The following is a 5,713-nucleotide window of genomic DNA, read 5'->3' on the forward strand; positions in this document are numbered from 1 at the left end:
AAGGACGAGCAGACCAGCCTGGAGCGGCTAGAAGAACAGAAGATATTTCTTGAAAGAAAGACCTACAGGAAAAATACAAAACAATAGAGGCAGATGGACTGTTACTACAAGAACAAGCAAATCGCTTCCCCAGGAAACATCAAGGCAAGTGGTCTGGTCCCCTCAATGCAAACCCCCTTCCAAGACTAAGACTACTTCCAAGAGGAAATACACGCTCTGATTGGTGACCACACACATCAACGATAGGGGGAAGTGGGGTAAAAGCAGCAATGAAGCGGCAAGCTAATCCCTACAATGTTTGGTGGGCTTCTGTGGACCCAGATGGGAACCTGGTTGGCAAGCAGTGTGAGGAGACCTGAGGACTCTTGGGCCCAGAGTCAGTGGTGTGGCCATGGAGGACTCAAGTGGAGAGTGGAGCTACCAGCTGATGGGAAGAGAGGGCATATGCACAAGAACGCCCACACTTGCAGATGGTACCCACGTGACCTGGACCAGATGACTGGATGATCAGAGCTCAACCAGGAGAAGAAAGAAGAGGGAAAAAAGAGTGATCTGATACAATTTGATGAACTTTACCTACACCTACGGATGCAGTGACTCAAAAGAGGGAGCAAATCCTTTCAGCAAGAAACATTCCCACCCCTTCCACACACAGAGTAGACAGAGATGGGCAACTTGGACATTGGATACCCAAATGGGGGGGGGGGAACTACAAAGACAAGAATTCACTGGCTTACAAGCTGTCAAGAGGGAACCTAGAGCTAGGGGGCATGGAGGAAGGCAGAATCTCCAGTGAGTACTATCCAATCTGTCTAGGCGGAGCTGATGAAATGAAATACAGATGGGTCACTTGTGATACTTTAGTGAATAATTGTTATCAGGACTGATTATGAGGGTTGGAAATGTAAAGGTAGATGTTTTGTAGCAAGGAAGGGAGTGATTAATTCTCTAGTCTAGGAGCGGAGGTCTCTAGGACCATCAACGGAGAAGAGCCGAGAGCAGGACCCTACCCAGAGAAACAGATGCCTGAGATAGAGACAGAGACGATGACGTGGAGTGATGAAGTGGCTGGGGACTTTGGATGCAGAGAGGGAGAGGGACTGTGTGCTGAAGACTTGGGGGGAGTATAGAGGGCGAGTTTGTAGGGTATACCCTTTGGTCGGTTGAAGATGCATGGAGGGGATTAGAACCATGGCAATGAAACGATATACGATGGAATGAATGTAAAACTAAACTTCTCTCATGTAAACTATCATATAATTCACAATAAAACATTAAAAAAAAAAAAGTGAAAGACTCCAGCCTTCAGTGTGGATTGCACCTCAATGTAAAGAAAACAAAAATCCTCACAACTTCATGAATAAATAGCATCATGATAAATGGAGAAAATATTGAAATTTTCAGACTTCATTTTGCTTGGATCTACAATGAGAACTCATGAAACAGCAGTTGAGAAATCAAAGAATATATTGCATTAGGCAAATCTGCTACAAAGACCTCTTTAAAGTATTAAAAAGCAAAGATACTAGTTTTAGAATTAAGGTGTGCCTGAGCCAATCTATGGTATTTTAAGTTGCCTCATATGCATGTGAAAGTTGGATAAAGAATAAGAGAGATAGTGGAAGAACCGATGCATTTTAAAAATGGTGTTGGAAAAGAGTATTAAAATTATCATGGACTGTTGGAAGAACAAACAACTTCTTCTCCTAGTATGTACAACCAGAATGTTCCTTACACACCAGGATGGTGAGACTTTGTTTCTCATGTTTCAAACATGTTATAAGGAGGGACCATTCCCTAAAGAAAGACATCATGCTTGGTAAAGTGGAGGGTCGGCAAAAAAAGAAGTCCCCCAACTTTATGAGTTGGCACCATGGGCTCAACTGTAGCAATGATGGTGAGAACGAACCTGGACTGGGGAGTTCTGTTGTACATGGGTCACTTTGAGTTGGAACTAATTCAATAATGTCTAATAAAAACAAGAAGGATGTTTAATATCTCTTCATGTGCTTATTAGCCATTCATATATTTTTGAATATTTTGCTGACTTTCTAACTGGATTGTCTGCTTTCTTGTATTTGAGTTGTAAAAGTAATTTTTATACTTGTATTTTGGGTATAAAATCTGAAATATGTATCAGGAAAAAAAAAAAGCCTGTGAATTTGAACCTCCAACCTTTTGATTACAGTCAAGTGTGTTAACTGTTCACAACTCCCAAAGGCACCATTAAAAGACAAACTGAAAAATCATTGCCATCAAGTCAGTTCCAACTCATAGTAAACTTAGAGGACAGAGTAGAATTGCCCCATAGGGTTTCCAAGGTAGTAATATTTATGGAAGCATGTTTCTCCCATGAAATAGCTGGTAGGTACAAATTACCGACTTTTTGGTTAATAGCCAACTAACTGCTTAACCACTACACCACCGGGGCTCCTTCATCAATAGATAAAACCTTTTGCCATTGGGTAGACTCCAACACATAGCAACCCTGTGTAAATCTTTATGGGAACACAAAGTACTGACTGGACAGCACCCAACAATTGTTATGAGTATTTCTTTCTTGTATAATTAAATAAGGAAGAAATACTCATGACTATTATAGCCCTTATTCCTGCAACTGGTCACTAGGGATAATAAAGAGAGATTGTGGTGTCACTTCCATTTCCACTCCTTGATTCCTGAACCCATGAATCCTGGCTATGCGAGAAACAGCAACATATATTGGATACTGGTTTAGAATATATAAAAGTTCCTGGAGAACATTGCCTCAACCCTGCAAGGTATTACCACCTAGCTGGTCTTTAGAAGAACATTTCATCACTCTATCAAGCTAGCTCCTTAGGGATGATAGAGAACATGATAAGACCAGCGAATTCTAAGAGCATGGACCCATTGTTAAACTTCATTTGCTGTGAAGTGAGTTCCTTGATCTGAGATAATGTTATATGAGATCCATGATGGTGGATAAGGTATTCTGTAAGTCCACACATGATACTTTCAGCCGTAGCTTTGTGTGCAGGTAAGACAAATTTGTATCCAGAGTGAGTGCCCTGAGGAATGGTGCCATATCGAGGACTGTGTTTGCTGTCAGATTGGTCACTCAGCAGTGGCTGTGCACATGTCAGCCTTATTGGAAATCCATGTTGCAGAGCCCACACATAACCTCCATCCCTGCCACCAAGACCACTTTGTTCATGAGCCCATTGGGCAATGACAGGAGTGGCTGGGAAAAGAGGATGACTGGTTTCCACAGAATGTCATCTTAACTCATTTGATTGTTAAAATTCTTTTCTGCCAGTGTTGTCTGTTGGTGAACATTCATGTGAACACACAGTATCTTCACTTCTTCAGCCTATTCAAAGAAGTCTTTCCACTTGACTCTTCCTCATACCTATTCATCACCAATTTTCTAATCATGCTCTTACCTGTTACCCCAAAATCTTGGGTCCAAGTCTCTGAAGCAATTGAGTCCAATTAATGTTCACTCCAAGTGAAACAAAGAATAAGAAAACTGTCATTAGGAGGCCAGCTAACGCAGCAACCTGACAGCAAGCAACACAGGCTATTTAACAGGTGCTAAAATTGTTTTGGTGAACATGCTACTTTTATGTTATTCTTTTGACAATGTTAGGCACATATCCCATGCAGGTGGTCTACAATCTTCAAGGTATATAAGTCATAAGGAAGTTACAAGCACACAAAAAGAATCCTATAATTAATCATTCTGGTGTCATTTTTCCAGATGGCTGCTTGTTAGTGAACATTCCAAACTCCTGATTACATCAGGGGGTGGGGGAAGCCAAGGCATACAAACTTTTAAAACAATGGCAGTATATAACGTTCCCAAATAAAACTGATTTTATTTTAACATAGCAATTTTGGAATCAAAATGATGGATTAAAATTAAAATGGCTTTTTTTTTTTTAAGGCTTTAGGCCTTTTATCATGTTGTTGTTGTTGTTAAGTGCCATTGAGTCAGTTCTAACCCATAGTGATCCTATATAGGGTTTCTAAGGAGCAACTGGTGAACTTGAACCACCGACCTTGTGGTTCAAACTGACTTTGCAGTCCAGTGCATTAACCCACAGGGCCACACCGAATCTAGCATTTTCAGCTCTCAGGCCTGGAGATTTCATTTCAAAAATAATTTTATGCATTGAGCCATCATTCCAAGTCCCTGGCCATCCAGCCAAACCATTGACCATAACTCACAAATCAGTATAAAATCACACATCTAGACATCTCGCTTTCCAAGAAAAGTGAACCACCACAGTACACTGCTTGAAGTTCTGACCACTAAAAGAATTTCCTTTCCCCATTGTCCTTCAGAGAGGTTCCATAAAAGAGCTGCAGTGCTGCCACTATCAACTTCCAAACGATGCATGTACATCACATGAAAACATCTGTAAGCTAGCCATGAATTGTCTCCTCTTCACTCACCTGATTATAAGGAATTCCCTACAGGGCCATAGGTATAGACTGGGAGAAGAAAGGCAATGTGACAAGTGGAGACCAAGAGCATTTGGTCTACTTCCTCATATAATTTACCTGTGCCTTCCCTTCAAGTCCTGCTCAAGCCTAATCTCAAATATACCACTTCCATTTAATGATGAAGAGCCACTGTGCACGTTGACTTTTGACTCTGTGGATTAGACAATACCCAGTTCATGATGGGCAGCTCAGGCCGCATGGTGATTTGATGATCCATGGTTAAGCATTCAGTCTCTACTAAGGCCCAATGACAAGGCAAAAGCTGTTTCTCAAAAGGAGAGTAGCTATCTACAGAAGATGGCAAGTTAGTATAGTGACCTGCCAAAGACTCCAAATAGCATCACTATCTGCCATTGACAGTTCAAGCACCATTGGATCAACTAGATGCTATGACCCAACTGGCAGAGTGGCCTGCTGGCAGCCCACCAGGTGTTGTGCCTTCTTTTTAGTTGTAGGTGAGATGCAACAGTGTATCATTATCTCAACATACCCCATATCACTGGACCCTAGAAATTTCACTGACGTGAAAGGCACCTGAATTTTTGTCAGACTAATTTCCCACTTGTGTGGCTCTGGGGGTTAATGCACCAGACTGCAAAGTCATTTGAACTGCAAAGTTGGTGGTTCAAACGTACCCTGCTCCTCAGAAACCCTATACAGCATTGCTATGGGCTGGAGCCAACTCAATGGCACTTAACAACAACAACAGCATGCAAATGTCTTATCAACAATTTTAGAGTCATTGATACTTCTTCCTTACCAGGTCCAATCAGCGTAATGTCATCAATATAATGAACCAATGTTGCATCTTTTGTAAAGGAAAGGCAATTCGGGTCCTTATGGACTAAATTAATGGTGCTGTGAGGTTAATGCACCAGACTGCAAAGCAGTTTGAACTGCAAGGTCAGTGGTTCAAGCTCACCAGCTGCTTCTTGGAAACCCTATACAGGGCCCCTATGGGTCAGAACCAACTCGATGGCACTTAACAACAACAGTGGCATAGTGGGTTACACTTTGGGCTACTAACTGCAAGGTCAGTAGTTTGAATCCACGAGCAGCTCCTCAGGAGAAAATGAGGCTTTCTGCTTCTGTAACGATTTACAGCCTCAGAAACCCTATACAGGATTGCTATGAGTTAGAACAAACTTGACGGCATACAACCACCACAACCATGGACTAAACTAAGACATAAGGCTAGAGAGTTGATATACTTCAAAAAAAA

At 41.6% G+C, this 5,713-nt stretch overlaps 1 pseudogene; it reads left to right on the forward strand.

Annotated features, from left to right (window-relative positions):
- The first annotated feature begins 2,957 nt into the window (after window positions 1-2,957).
- Window positions 2,958-5,713, forward strand: part of LOC102816312 — a 24,419-nt pseudogene continuing 21,663 nt past the window's right edge.

This window comes from Chrysochloris asiatica, unplaced genomic scaffold, assembly GCF_000296735.1.
Source record: "Chrysochloris asiatica unplaced genomic scaffold, ChrAsi1.0 scaffold00304, whole genome shotgun sequence".
Taxonomy (NCBI): Eukaryota; Metazoa; Chordata; class Mammalia; order Afrosoricida; family Chrysochloridae; genus Chrysochloris; species Chrysochloris asiatica.